The sequence below is a fragment of the Pan troglodytes genome, chromosome 18 (assembly GCF_028858775.2).
Source record: "Pan troglodytes isolate AG18354 chromosome 18, NHGRI_mPanTro3-v2.0_pri, whole genome shotgun sequence".
NCBI lineage: Eukaryota > Metazoa > Chordata > Mammalia > Primates > Hominidae > Pan > Pan troglodytes.
The window spans coordinates 72,645,888-72,662,215 of NC_072416.2; the positions used below are offsets into that span (position 1 = coordinate 72,645,888).

At 40.4% G+C, this 16,328-nt stretch overlaps 1 protein-coding gene and 1 pseudogene across 2 annotated transcripts in view; one reads left to right on the forward strand and one right to left on the reverse strand.

Annotated features, from left to right (window-relative positions):
• Nucleotides 1–16,328, reverse strand: part of GLG1 (golgi glycoprotein 1) — a 154,618-nt gene that overhangs the window by 85,933 nt on the left and 52,357 nt on the right. The gene's annotated exons all lie outside the window — the stretch shown is intronic.
• LOC100610595 (small ribosomal subunit protein eS10-like) lies at nt 14,146–14,641 on the forward strand (annotated as a pseudogene).

Sequence of the window (16,328 nt, forward strand, 5' to 3'; positions counted from 1 at the left end):
GCTGAGTTAATGAGTCTGGCAGGAGAAATTAAAGGATTCATAAAGCTATCTTGGAAGGTGTCCCAGTTTCTGAAACAGAAATGCTTGGGAGTTGGATGTTGTCTAAAATATGGAACATTCTACAGTTTCCACTGAAGCTGAACTACATCAGATCACATAAAGGAATAGGGTCCTTTTTCTAAGATACCTGGTACTAAATTAAGTGACAACCGACTTTGTTTTTGAATCCCTCAGGAGAAAACAAACAAAAGATGCCAACAGTATCAGTGCTTTTACAGCCTTAGAAAAATTTGAAGTCACGCGATAACCTAATGCCTCCTTTCAATTGGAGACACTCTGCTGCAGTATTAAGTCAAGTCTTCTGGGAGTTTATTCATTAAGAACCCAGTAACTTCCCATCACACGAACACTTCATTTATTAACCTTGTCCAAAGCCCCAATGACAATGAAGATAATGTAGCTGGTCTCTAACAAAATAAACCCAATCTTTTACCCCCGGGAAACTCTCCTGAGCAAGTCTAAATGCAATCTCAATCCTCAGGTTTAGAACTGCTTTCCTCTTAGTGCCTTATTCTGGCTCTATCAGAATTTATTTTTCTTATTTGTACCCAGGGATAGTGGTTGAGTATTGTTTTTCCAAAAGGACAGTGATCAGCACAGGCTTTATGCCTTCCAACAATGTTCTGATTCACTAAAGAGTTGTAGCTGCTTTTATTTAAGTCTTTAACATTCAACTACCTTTTCAAAAAGGAGTTACTGTACAGGTCCAACGGGAGATTTTGAGATTTTTTTTTTTTTTTTCTTAAAAAGACATGAGATACAGAAGCTGGCTCTCAAGTGCATATCTAATCATCATACAAGGCTGAATGTGGAGTTTTTAGGGGGAAAGGAGGACTTGATATTTTAAAGAAGGAAAAAAGCACCACTAACCCTATGAGATGAGTATGGCAATAAAGTCAGTCAGAGAAAGTTTCATGGAGGGTACATTTGAATTAAGTCTTACAGGCGGTTGTGGTTTGGTTAAGGATGCTGTGTGCAGGCTGAGGCAGATGAGAGGGAGGCTGTGAAAGGTGGAGCACTAGGCTGTGGGTGGCGTTGAAAAGGCACATTCTGTGCCGATGGCTGAGAAAGTGAGGGACCCCATGACAATCACTCCTAGGCTTATTCATTTGGCATCTCCTAATACGTGCTAGGACAACTACAAGGCTTTAGTAAAAATCCAACATTGGTCCAATAATGGTTTCTCATAGTTCAAATTAAGATGTCATGCTAAACACAGTGTCATAATTTGATTTACTTTTATTACTTGTGTGCTTCCCAAGTGGACGGTGGGATAACAGTTGTCAAATATTATATAGTTACTCCTACAGGAACACGTTAAGTTTTAAAGACAGACGGGGCAAGACCCTCACAGACAAATTAGAGCCCATTTATCCCTGGTTCTTAAAAGGTCTCACATAAATATAGAACAGTGAGTGGGCTATGTTGACGTTAAAACTTGTCTTGTACCTTTAAAATGAAAAATCTCCTCAAAGCCCTTTAATTCTAATAAAATAAAAGGGTATACGTATTTTACAGTGGGAATTAGCAGAATGACTCAGAGAGCATACTTATGCATAGGTATAAATATACTGACAGGACTTTTAGCTTTGTCAAGTACTAATTAAGTCATCTTCAGTGAGGTTATATCCCTATTCTGAAAATATGAAAACACACAGCAATTGCTAATTACTCAAAAACACTGCTTTGGACCTAATGGTTGACCTCCCTCCATCTCCCAAAAAAGACTGAGTAACTCCTGACTCCCTGACAGAAAGATCCATCTCTCTAGAGAAGATGCTCTGCCCCAAACTTTACTTTGAGAAGTCAAATTACATCTTAGTTTTGTTTAAGAAAACTCTAACACTAATTAAACTGACCAAGTGGAAACACTCAAATTAGTATAATTTCTCATCTTCTATGCCCAAAGCAGGAAATAAAAAATAACAAATAAGAACATAGTTCATGGTTGACCTGTGAGTGAAAAAATAAACAAATACAAATATATATATATTTTATATATATATATATATAGCAATTTAGTTATTGGACAAAAACTGAATCATTACATTACGGCAAATGTAATGACTTTTACATTGGATTATAATATTTATTAATCCATGAATATAAAAATACATATATTTTATAAAGTATTAAATGTAAATTTTGTAAGTATAAACTGTAAATTTTATAAAATGTAAATTACAAAAACATGTAATTTTTTCTACTGTGTATAAAAAATGTAAATTCTTTCCTTATATTTCCCATTTATTTTACTAACAGGAATTAGAAACAAGGTGCTCATAAACTATAGGAGATAGGCCATCCCTTCAGGGGAACATTTAGAGATATTTCTTTTCATATACAGAGCTCAACCAATCTTTTCATCAAATTCCCATCTGGGACTGCCTAACATTTAAGAAACATAAGGATTGTCTTGCAATGACAAGAGTTTTTAAGTCTGCTGGGACTAAAAATCATCCCCATGACAGTCTACTATCTGAAAATTTTTTCCTCCCACCACTCATTTTTTCTCCCTAGGAGATGACTTAGAAATCTAGAATACAGTTTGGTGCTGGTGTTAACCATTTTTACCTAAATTATGGGGGAAGGAAACAGAGTCAGGCACTCTATCAAATGCTTGTTCAGATTCCACTTTGGCATCGAGGGGAAGAACCTTGGACAGGTTTATCCCTTTGGCTCCTAGCCATGGCAGGCACACAGCTATCAAGAGATAAAAGGCCTTGTTTTCACTGCTCAGCTGCCTGAATAAAGTCAGTTATGGTGTCCACATGTAATGAAAGTGGCACTAATGTTTATAAACTGCTTTGTAGGAAATACATCAAAAAGGTCATATTTCTGAACTGTGAGGTTGTAACTACCACACTACTACTACCGAAATACAGTATAAAAATTCTTCTGCCGGGTGTGGTGGCTCACGTCTGTAATCCCTGCACTTTGGGAGGCTGAGGCGGGCAGATCACAAGGTCAGGTGTTCGAGACCAGCCTGGCCAATATGGTGAAACCCTGTCTCTACTAAAAATACAAAGATTAGCCAGGCGTGGTGGCACGTGCCTGTAGTCCCAGCTACTCGGGAGGCTGAGGCAGAAGAATCACTTGAACCTGGGAGGCGGAGGTTGCAGTGAGCCAAGATCACACCACCACACTCCAGCCTAGGTGGCAGAGCAAGGCTCTGTCTCAAAAAAAAAAAAAAAAAAAAAAAAGTCTAAAATTAGCTACTCATGGTATTTTTCACATCTCATAAAAGAAGATACAAGATAATGGATCCCCTCAAGCTATCATGTTTGAGAGGCAAAATGGAAACAAGAATTCTGGAATAACAGCCGAAGACTTGGGTTTTGATTCCAGTTCCACTGCACATTTATCACATAACATTCTTTAAGCTTCAAATTTTGTGTAGATAAAAGAGGTAAATCCTGCTTTACCTACCTCATGGGGCTGTTATAAGCATCAGGAGAAAAGTTATGTAGAAGGCCTTCAAATATTATAGAAGGCTTTGCAAATATATGCGACCACTGGCCTTTCATTCTCTGAATAAAATCTAACCATTTTAAACAACAAAAATGTTACTGCTATCCAAGAGGCCATGCTTCATACAGGCAAAGAATAAGAATTCAAAATACATGACACACATGTTTTATTGTATGTGTATAGGTTATTTCTGAAAGGATACCTAAAAAGGCTTATTTTTACTACATACTCTTTGCACTTTAAAATTTTTATACCATGTGTAAAAAAAGAAAAAAAAAGGTCATTCCAGTTTAGGAATATTTAGATACTCTAAATATCAGAAAATATTTAGAGTACATCTTCATGACTGGGAAAGCAGGGGAGTTTAATGATACACTTTCCCAGTTCATATTTTCCTATTTTTCCCCCTTCCACTGTCTATTTCAAAGGGGTGGTGGCAGGGAGGAAATATATATTTACACCCTCTGGGACACAGCAGGTAGCAATCTGCCCTCTTAGAGTCCTAGACTGACAGTTCTACTCTAAGAAAAGCACATTAACCATCTGATGATCTGGTTTGAATAGTATAGCTAACTTTTACATGGGAGTTTTAGAATGCAGGGTGAAAAAAATTATCTGAAAGGCACTGTATGAATAATGAACAGAATTATCAACTTTGATATGGCATCCTTTTATATTCTTTCTTTGCCCTGTCACATGATTTGGAACAGCTGAACAAAGGTACAAATTTGTCAAATCAGTAGCTACTATAGCCAAATGCAAAGAAGAAAACTAGACTAGGCCGGGCGCGGTGGCTCACGCCTGTAATTCCAGCACTTTGGGAGGCCGAGGCGGGCGGATCACCTGAGGTCAGGAGTTCCAAGACCAGCGTGGCCAACATGGTGAAACCCCATCTCTACTAAAAATACAAAAAAATTAGCTGGGCATGGTAGCAGGTACCTGTAATCCCAGCTACTTTGGGAGGCTGAGGCAGGAGAATCGCTTGAACCCAGAAGGCGGAAGCTGCAGTGAGCCGAGATTGCATCATTGCACTCCAGCCTGGGTGACAAAAGCGAAACTCTGTCAAAAAAAAAAAAGGGAAGGGAAGGAGGGAGGTAGGAAGGGAAGAAGGGAAGGAAGGAAGGAAGGAAGGAAGGAAGGAAGGAAGGAAGGAAGGAAGGACTAGACTAAAAGAAAAAATTTCCAGACATCTGACAATACCATTAATGTTTACAACCAGTAAATCTGGAATGATTCTGTCAATGCAGCTCATACCACCAATCCAACTATGTTACTTCTATAATTTTGAAAACAAAATACAAATGAGGGATGTAAGATTACATGATGCAAAAAAGTCCTGAAATTAAATATAATTTCTCACACCCCAGACCCAAGTACCTGCACATGCCACAACTCTTCCATACTGACCCGTGGTGAGTGCATTGTTTACTTGAACTGGCCTAAGCAAGAGCAAATAGGGCTGAGCTGCCAGAATGTGCTGAACTCTTTCTGTATAACCCAGTGCAAATTACTGGTGCTTCTGAAGAGTACAGCTTGGATTCAGAAGTGGACTTCCATCTGAATTAAGACAGCACACTTCACTGCACAATTCTGAAAGACGCGTAGCTCAAAGAAAGAGACCAGGGCTAAATTGGGAAAAAAATTTCATATATTTTAAAAACAGAATCAGGCCAGGCTCAGTGGCACATGCCTGCAGTCTCAGCTACTTGGGAGGCTGAGGTGGACAGCTTTCTTGAGACCAGGAGTTGGAGGCAGTAATGTGTTATGTTAGAGCCTGTGAATAGCTACTGCACTCCAGCCTGGACAACACAGTGAGAACTTACCACTAAAAAAACAGACAAAAAACTGAAATCTTCTGGGTTTGCAAATGTTAGTAATGTGCATAAAAATCTGATAAAATCCTCAAAAAGTCCCTACATTTCTTCTTGCTTAGATAACATCATTCTACAGTTGGTAGAAAAAAGGTATATACATCAATAATTACCACTATATCAAACTATATTATAGTTTGGGAAATACTGATAAACTAATGTAAATATTAACAAAGATGCAATCTAAGATTACCCATAATCTCCAAATCACATCTGTGCCTTTTAAAGTGCTCATTTTCTGTTATGAAATTAACTGATTTTGAAAACAAAGTACAAAGCACAAAAGACCGGGAGAATCCTGCTGATGGTACTCCACCTGAGCCAGTGATCACCACACGACCTGAAGAAATTCTAATTCCCTGTGCTTCAGTGAGAATAGGGGGGAGATGGGATAAAAAGCAAGACAGCTTGACTCCAATTGATTGCAAATCTAATATGATTCCAGAAAAACAGATGACTACCTTTCCAAGGAAGGGAAAATATTGTTATAGAAATGGCTTGGAGAAGTGAAAGGAGATGGGCAGAACAGATGCAGATCCTTTTAGAATTACTGTTTTAAAACATCTCATAGGTATGTCAATGGCTGAAAATGTATTACCTCCCTAATAAAGAATGTTCATCTCCATTAATGGAAAAACAAAGAAGACTCCTAAGTACTTCTAAGCATTCATTACTATACAATCTATAGGTTTGGCTATGCAGCATAAATTTTGGAAAGAGATCTGGGAACAAATTTGGGCTCTTCCAGGTACTAGCTGCAAGATCTTGGAAAAATTATTTAACATGTTTTTGTTTTGTTTTGTTGTTTTGAGACAGAGTTTCACTCTTGTTGCCCAGGCTGGACTGCAATGGCACAATCTCGGCTCACCACAACCTCCGCCTCCTAGGTTCACGCGATTCTCCTGCTTCGCGTGAGAATCTCCTGCACATGCAGGCGTGGTGGCATGTGCCACCAAGCCTGGCTAATTTTGTTTTTTGTTGTTGTTTGGTTGGTTTTTTGAAATGGAGTCTCACTCTGTCGCCCAGGCTGGAGTGCAATAGCGTGATCACGGCTCACTGCAACCTCCGCCTCCCAGGTTTAAGCGACCCTCTTGCCTTACTTAGTCTTACGATTACAGGCGCGTGCCACCACGCCCAGCTAATTTTTGTACTTTATAGTAGAGATAGGTTTGGCCATTTGGGCCAGGATGGTCTCAATCTCTTGACCTTGTGACCCTCCCACCTCGGCCTCCCAAAGTGCAGGGATTACAGGTGTGAGCCACCGCGCCCGGCCAGTATTTAACATCTGTAAGCCTAAGTGGAGCAAAATACTTAAAGCACCTAGCACAATGCTAGTAGTAAGTATGTAATAAATATAATCTATAATTATAATAATAATTATTGCATACTTCTAGAAGAGTGTTAATTCTGCATTGCCCCAATCCCAAAATAAATCAATCTCAAAAATAAGAAAAAAATACAAAAGAAGTGTTCTATTAAAGCCTCAACTTCAGGAATAAGTTTGCAGATATGTAGATTCTTGGCTACAGGAAGGCAACTTCAGTTTAAATTAGATCAATCACATTAGGATAAACTAGAAAAAAGGAATAAATTCAGGAAATTCTGGTGGAAAGATCTAATCCTAATGGAAAAACAGGATTTAAATCACTCCACCAAGTATTCTTGTTTTTGTTGAGACAGGGTCTCGCTCTGTCGTCCAGGCTAGAGTGCAGTGGTACAATCTCAGTTCACTGAAGCCTCAACCTCCCAGCCTCAAGTGACCCTCTCACCTCAGCCTCCCTAGTAGTTGGGACTACAGGTGCATGCCACTACACCTGGTTAATTTTTGTGTATTTTGTAGAGACGGGGTTTCACCATGTTGCCCAGGCTGGTCTCGCACTCCTAGGCTCAAGGGATCCACACACCTCAGCCTCCCAAAGTGCTGGGATTACCAGCATGAGCCACACCATGCCTGGCCCACTCCACCAAGTTTTCCAAGCCCAGAAAAGTGTGTGTGGAATTTCTGTCTGTTCCAGACCCTAGTCTTTCAATCTAATGTTTACACACAAATCTAGATTCAGATATCTATTTTGAATTTCATTTAGGTTTTTGTTTCTAAGTAAACATCAGAGGATTAGTTTGGGTTTTGTTCACCCATGTCTTTTAAAGTTCTAAAGAACCTTTGTATCTAAGCTCAACTTTATATTTAAGTTCAACTGCTCAGATGCAGACATCTTTTAACATGCAAACAAACCAAGAGGGTATTGGTTAACTAAGGTCTCTTTTCTAAGTTTTACTTAGGAAATGTTTCATGCCTACCACTTCCAGTCAATATAATTCTCTCATCACATCAAACTCATGTTGATTAATTTTGTAAAAGTAAATGTTTGTTACCAACCGGTCAACTTTAATAAAGCAAGATCAATGACTTCAATAACTCAGTTTAAATGTCATGCATTTGTCTGAGTTTGTTACTGAAATCACCTGACAGTCACCTGTGAACAGGTAGTACAAAGCAGTATAAAAGGAAGTCCTGAGCTACATTACTATAATTCTTTCAAAGACGATCAGATCTTACCATAATATCTTTGAAATTTTCATAATCATAATTACTGTTCTTCAGAAGAGTACTGGGAAATCTAATGTCTAAAACACAAGGCTTTGTAGCTCATGCCTGTAATCTCAGCACTCTGGGAGGCTGAGGTGGGCAGACTGCTTGAGCCCAGGAATTCCAGACCATCCTGAGCAACATGGCGAAACCCTGTCTCTACAAAAAATACAAAAGTTAGCCAGGTGTGGTGGCATGTGCCCGTAGTCCCAGCTCCTTGGGTGGGGGGCGCTGAGGTGGAAGGATCGCTTGAGCCCAGGAGATAGAGATTGCAGTAAGCAGAGCTCACACCACAGCACTGCAGCCTGGGTCACAAAGTAAGACTCTGTCTTAACAAATTAATTAATTAAATAAAATACAAGGCTTTGACTTAAGACTTCTGAAACTTTAGTGTAGGCCATAAACAAAGATAAGAATTTATGATTAGAAGGATCCCTGACTAGGCAGGGCGTGGTGGCTCACACCTGTAACCCCAGCACTTTGGGAGGCCAAGGCAAGGCGGATCACCTCAGGTCAGGAGTTTGAGACCAGCTTGGTCAACATAGTGAAACCCCGTCTCTACTAAAAATACAAAAGTTAGCCAGGCGTGGTGGCAGGCACCTGTAATCCCCACTACTTGGGAGGCTGAGGCAGGAGAATCACTTGAACCTGGGAAGCGGGGGTTGCAGTGAGCTGAGATCATGCCACTGCACTCCATCCTGGGCGACAGAGTGAGACTCCATCTCAAAAAAAAAAAAAAAAGGATCCATGACTAGAAGTGGGTAACATGTGATAATTTGGACCCACCATTTTAATGAAGTTTGAAAAGAGAAAGAAGCCTTCCTTCCCCAAAGGCTTATCACTGAGCAAAGGATCACAACACTAGACCTAGCAAAATAATTTACTCAACTGGTTGCTAGAACTGCCCCCGCTTCCAGAACAAAGAAATGGTGCATAAAATAGGAAGTTGACTTCCCTGGTTTAAGACAGTCTTTTATTATATCATTTTGGGGCCATAACAAATTCCTAAACTTTTCTGGTTTTGTTGTGTTCCCTTGCCTCCAAGGGGGATGTAGAGGTAGTGCCTCAACTAAACAAAAACAATTTCTATAAATGTAAATCACCTCATCGATCTTTTCCTTACTTTACCAATAACTTATTTAATACAATTATACATCCTGTCCTTAAAGCTCAGAAAAACAAAAACAGAAAAAATGAAGAGTAGATCCTTTTTCCAAAGATGACTAATCACATTTCGCTTTAGAATTTAAGATTAAGCAGATCTAGCTTACATAAGTAATTGCCTCCAAAATAGATCAGACACAACAAAAGTGTCTTGCATCTGTGTATTGGCTTAAGGCTCAGTTTCTATTTATGACAAAGTATATATTTTTTCACATTTAGCATTCTTTTGGAATAGTGAAGAAACAACTCACAGGGTAAGACTATGGAATTGTTCATTCTAATTCCTGTTCTACCAGTTAATTTGTGCTATGTTTTGGAAGAAGCCAATCATTAATTGCATGAAAATGCTTTGAATGAAAGTGCTTTGAATTTGAGCTATGATGAAGAGAGAAAAAATACATTTTTTTCAACCTTTCTCCCATAAAAATTAGAGTCCTATCTTTCCAAACCCCTCTGACAAACTCTGATAGCATAATCACCAACTCACAACGTTGACATCTGTGAAAAATTTCCACTTCCATAGAGGGATAATTTCCACTGTCTCTGATACCAAAAGCTGTATCCTTTTGATATAAACTATTCATTTAATCCACTGATGATGGCTTAAAACGGTATTTTCAGAACAGAAGAATTCAGAAATAAAAAATCCAAAGTTGTTTGTTTGTTTTGAGATGGAGTCTCGCTCTGTCGCCCAGGCTGGAGCAGAGTGGCTCAGTCGCGGCTCACTGCAACTTCCACCTCTGCGTTCAAACGATTCTCCTGCCTCAGCCTCCCAAGTAGCTGGGATAATAGGCGTGCGCCACCAAGCCCAGCTACTTTTTTTTTGTAAAGTCAATAGTCAATATCTATTTCTGGGTAAGAACCTGACTCATAACGAGCACTTTAGCTGCTCTGCATTCTAAAAATATCTGCCATAGGACACCAGAAAATAAGTATTCTGAACCTGTGTTCCAATTCTTACTTGGTACAACCATAACATCACAAAGCAGGCAACGGCATAAATGATTTTGCTGGCATAAATCTGGCTCCAAATTATAGCTATCTTTAAATTCTTCCCAAAAATATCTGAATTCAAATGAAAAATCCTTGGTTGATCACAGAACCTCTGTAGCCTCTGGCAGAAGTTTTCTTCTTAAGATAACAGTCCAGACACTTATATTTAAGAAAGTTCTTTGAAGGCAGTAACCACAGCTTGGCCTACCACACAATTCTAGGCATTCACTGGCATTCCATATGTTATTTGGTTGACAGAAATCTGACAACTAGGCTTCCAAAAACAGCTTACTGGGGTCAAACTGACATCAACAGCTTCTCCCAAATAACTTCCTTCGTGGACAATTTTTCAGGACTTTTAGCCTCAATTTAAATCTCAATTCTCTAAAAATTCCCATAAGACTATTAGATGATCAATTCTTAGAAATAATACCAAACAGGGCCAGGTACAGTAGCTCAGGCCTGTAATCCCAGCACTTTGTGGGGCTGAGACAAGCGGATCACATGAGGTCAGGAGTTCAAGACCAGCCTGGCCAATATGGTGAAACCTCGTCTCTACTGAAAATGGAAGAATTAGCTGGGCGTGGTGGCAGGCACCTGTAATCCCAGCTATTCAGGAGGCTGAGGCAGGAGAATCACTTGAACCCAGGAGGTGGAGGTTGCAGTGAGCTGAGATCACCTCACTGCACTCCAGCCAGGGTGACAGAGACTCCATCACCAAAAAAAAATAATAGTAATACCAAACAACACTTAATTTTTCAGTCATTTGCCAATCAGCAAATGAACCAATGTTGGTTCAATGAATCAATCTTATACATTCCTCTCTGAGCTTTAAGCATTTCTTGATGGATCAGGCAATAACACTAATAAGCACTTCTGTAAAAATTTAATATTTTCCTTTTGAGTCTTTGGAAAGTTTAATTTTATGAGTCACTTCAAGATATGAACACAGTATGCTTTCTATCTCTCTAGTAAAGTAATGTACTGTATTATAACCTGTTTACATGTTCCTTGCAGGTGGAATTTTGTCTTCTCCATCTTTTTTTTTTGATATGGAATCTTGCTCTGTTGCCCAGGCTGAAGTGCAGTGATGCAATCTCAGCTCACTGTAAGCTCCACCTCCTGGGTTCACGCCATTCTCCTGCCTCAGCCTCCTGAGGACTACAGGCGCCCGCCACCACGCCCGGCTAACTTCTTGTATTTTTAGTAGAGACGGGGTTTCACTGTGTTAGCCAGGATGGTCTTGATCTCCTGACCTCGTGATCCGCCCGCCTCGGCTTCCCAAGGTGCCGAGATTATAGGCGTGAGCCGCTGCGCCTGGCCAGTCTTCTCCATCTTTTTATACATAGTGCCTAGCACAGCTAGCATAGCACGTTCAATATTTGTTCCAAGTATGACTAGATAAAGCTGGTGAACAAAATCTGTATACCTTTTATTTTCAGGAGAATTTGCTAATTTTATATTAAAAAGCCTTAATAGTAATTTTATAACCTTGAGAAAAGTTTGGATGAAGTCCACAATGAACTAAATGACTGTTCTATAAAATGGAAAATAAACAACAGGAAAAGGGGCTGAGCATGGTGGCTCATGCCTGTAATCTCACCACTGTAGGAGGCTAAGGCAGGGGGATCACTCAAGCCCAGGTGTTCAAGACCAGCCTGGGCAACATAGCAAAACCCCAACTGTGCCAAAAAGAAAAAAAAAAGAAAAAAAAAGTTAGCCAGGCGTGGTGGTGAGCACCTGTATTCCTAGCTACTTGGGAGGTTGAGAGGACAAGACTGCTTGAGCTGGGGAAAGTTGAGGCTGCAATGAGCCATGATCACACCATTGCACTCCAGCCTGAGCAACAGAGCAATATCTCTAAAATAAAAATAATATAAAAAGAAAGGGCACAGTGGTGGACGGGTGCTAGAACTTAAGGGGCACTAAAATACTTATTGATTGTGCTTTCCTTTCTTGCAGCAGTCATTCAAAAGCTTCTTCCTGAAGTTGAGTAAGAGAGTCCATGATGTTTAGAATATGTGTTTTCATTATGTGGCCAAATGTTAAAGCTGTTGGAGAAAGAGCTCGAAGTCTCAATTGATAGAAGACCATGATGTACTGGAATCCTAATATATCCTGGTCAATATGTTGGCTTACAAAGATAAGCATATGAGAGCAGCGCCTCAGCTTCACGCCTGGCAACGTCTCCGCCGTGTGTGGGTTTCCTAAAGTAACAGCAGTCATACCATATGGTGTGGCTTTCATTGGCATGGGCAGGCGAGAAGATGCCAAAAACTCAATGTGCTATTTTGGGCCATGAAACGTGATAAGCTCTAAATTTAAAACATAATTTTTTAAATTAAAGAGTATTTTTTAATTGTAAGATGTTTTTATACTGGATTTTATAATCTTAAGACTCAATTAGGTAACTGTTCTCAGTGTGTGAAATAAGACAAAGACTCAAAAGTCAAGAGGGGGACAAGCTTGGCAGCAATCTTCTGAAAAAAAAAATTTAGAGATTTAAATGAAATCTTTTTTTAGTGATACTATAAATATAAAGGTGAAATATACAGAAACAGCTTTTGGAATGCTACATTTTGATAATGCTGAACAAGGGCAGTAGATGTGAGAAGCTGAGAGGCAGTATCAGAGGGATGGAATCTCTTATTCCTCTCGAGCCACCATTCCAAATTTTGTACAATAACACACCTCCAGCCTATCAAATAAGCTGATCTAATGTCTGAAGTTAGAGCAACCCTGGAAATATTCATGTTGAATCTAACGGACAACTTATTTAACCCTTACAAACTCAGCCCTAGATGTGAGCAACTAGGTTCAAGAATTCTAATAACAATTTCAAATGCTATACTGGGGCTGGTAATACTAATCTCAGGAAAGCAATTTTTGAGCTTCCTTGTCTCAGTGCTAGCCTTTCCCGTAAGTCTGCTTCTTTTTCCTAAATTAGGTTAATTATACGTAATAAAAATAGTTTTTCATTAGTCCTGAGCTGGCAAAATGGGTTTTATGAACTGCTTCATATAAAGCAAGTGCTATATCTTATTTTATTTATTTATTTTTTGAGACAAGGTCTCGTTCTGTCACCCAGGGTGGAGTGCAGTGGTGTGATTTCGGCTCACTGCAACCTTAGCCCCAACCCCCACCTCAGCTCAAGCAATCCTCCTCTCTCAGCCTCCTAAATAGCTGGGGACCACAGGCGCACACCACCATGTCTGGCTATTTTTTTTTTTTTTTTTTAATTTTTAGTAGAGACGGGCGTCTTGCCATGTTGGCCATGCTGGTCTCGAACTCCTGAGCTCAAGCAATCTGTCCACCTCGGCCTCCCAAAGTGCTGGAATGAGCCACCATGCCCAGCCCTTATTTATTTTTTTTTTAAATAAAAGAAAATACAACTTTAAAGTGTCAGTTGGCTAATTTGGGAACAGGTGTGGGTGTCAGTGTATGGGGGGAGGGGGACCTGCCTTTAGGTGTCATTACCAAAGGCTATGATGATGTCATACAGCCCATTTCAAATGTACAAGGAGAATTACTGGGGAGAAGAAAGAGAAGGGAAGTGGGGAAGGTATCTTTTTAAGATACTTTTTGCACCTGCAGATCCTTAAACATCTTCCCCATTAGTCCAAGTAGATACAACAGAAGGTAGTCTAGAATAGGGAGTTAATTATAAACAGAAGAAAACGGCAAATATCTTTCTAGTTTTCCTTTTCCTACCAGTCCTTCACCTTTCCTACTGAAGAGTTAAGTTTAATCTAAAAAGTTTGAAGTTTGCAGACCCTTTAAGCCCCACTGCTATGATCTAGTTTGGGGGATGTGGAAAATAGGTTATATAAAAATTTTTCTGAGTAATCAAAAGCACATCCAACATTTACTACAGACACAATATTGTCTTCTACAGGATGGATTAGCATCTCTTCCTTCAAATGTCTTGACTTGGAAGATGCGATCTCTGTTAAGTTGCAGGTCTCTCCAGCCCCGGACCTGGGCCCTGCAGCCACCAAGATGCTGATGCCTAAGAAGAACGGGATTGCCATCTATGAACTCCTTTTTAAGGAAGGAGTCATGGTGGCCAAGAAGGATGTCCACCTTCCTAAGTACCCAGACCTGGCAGAAGACAAGAATGTGCCCAACCTTCACATCATGAAGGCCATGCAGTCTCTCAAGTCTTAAGGCTACGTGAAGGAACGGTTTGTCTGGAGACATTTCTACTGGTACCTTACCAACGACGGTATCCAGTATCTCTGATTACCTCCATCTGCCCCGTGAGACTGTGCCTGCCACCCTATACCACAGGCATCCAGAGACTGGCAGGCTTTGGCCTAAAAGTCTGGAGGGTGAGCAACCCGCAAAGCTCACAAAAGGGGAAGCCAAAAGACACCCACAGACAGAGTGCTGTGTCCCCTGGTCTGATGAGAAAGCCGAGGCCGGGGTTGGGTCAGCAACCAAATTCCAGTTTAGAAGCAGATTTGGTTGTGGGTGTGGTCAGTGACCTCAGTAAAACTGGAGAGGATTATTTTGCATTGAATAAACTTATAGACAGAAAAAAAAATGCAGGTCCTTTTGCTTAAGCCAGTGTTTAACCTGTGGTTTGATTCTGAATGTCTTCCCTAGTTTTGGAAACAATTTATATTGAAGTTCAGTTGTGTCACAGGCCCTTATTTTACTTTTTTTTAAAAAAACTTGTTTTTGGCCAGGCGCAGTGGCTCACGCTTGTAATCCCTGCACTTTGGGAGGCAGAGGCGGGCGGATCACCTGAGGTCAGAAGTTTGAGACCAGCCTGGCCAACATGATGAAACCCTGTCTTTACTAAAAATACAAAAAATTAGTCGGGCGTGGCGGCAGGCGCCTGTAATCTCAGCTACTCAGGAGGCTGAGGCAGAAGAATCACCTGAACCTAGGAGGCGGAGGTTGCAGTGAGCTGAGATCACGCCACTGCACTCCAACCTGGGCAACAAGAGCGAACTCTGTCTCAAAAAAAAAAAAAAAAAAAAAAAAAATTTTAAAGACAGGGTCTTGCTATGTTGCCCATGCTGGTCTTGAATTCCTGGGGTCAAATGATGCTTCTGCTTTAGCCTCCCAAGGAGCTGGAATCATGGGTGCACACCACCATGCTCGGCTACTATTTTCTTCAAAATTTGACTATTCTGACAGATTCTAGCTTAACAGTACATATTAGATAAATAAATGGCAATTTTCTGGAACATTCTTTTTTTTGTTTTGGTTTGGTTTTTTTTTTTTTTTTTTGAAACGGAGTCTCGCTCTGTCGCCCAGGCTGGAGTGCAGTGGCGCAATCTCGGCTCACTGCCAGCTCCGCTTCCCGGGTTCACACCATTCTCCTGCCTCAGCCTCCCGAGTAGCTAGGACTACAGGTGCCTGCCACCACGCCCGGCTAATTTTTCTGTACTTTTAGTAGAGACGGGGTTTCACCGTGTTAGCCAGGATGGTCTCGATCTCCTGACCTCGTGATCCACCCGCCTCGGCCTCCCAAAGTGCTGGGATTACAGGCTTGAGCCACCGCGCCAGGCCATGGAACATTCTTTAAAATAGTATAGACTTCATAGCAGTTGCAACTTCAGTTATTGTATTCTGCTATCATTTTGGTCTTCTTGTGGCTTCTAAAAGCTGAATTTTCACTGCATATCCAAACTCCATAACTTGGTAATCAGCTCTTTAATAGAAGTAGCTATCTGACAATAGCACAACTCACATATACAAAAATACAATTTGTCAATCTAGATTTATGAGATCATTTAAAATTCTCAACCAAAGCGTAAGCTTTCAACATTCTCAACCATGGCCTAAGTAAATCTCAGTGACTGAGTATTTAAGAACCAGGTACAACACAAAATATAGTCATCTATGGGAGATAACTAGGGAATTACCTTTTGCAAAAATCAGTCAGGAAAAAAAATACAATGTGTACAATTCCTCAGAATTATTTATTTAAACCCTACTTTGTTACAAAATGATTTAAGACAGGATTTCCTCAATAAATGGGAGGAGAGCCAGGCGCCGTGACTCACGCCTGTAATCTCAGAACTTCGGGGGGCCGAGGCGGACGGATCACTTGAAGTCAGCAGATCCAGACCAGCCTGGGCAACATAGTGAAACCCCATCTCTACTAAAAATACAAAAATTAGCTAGGCGCGGTGGTGGGCGCCTGTAACCCCAGGTACTCGGGAGGC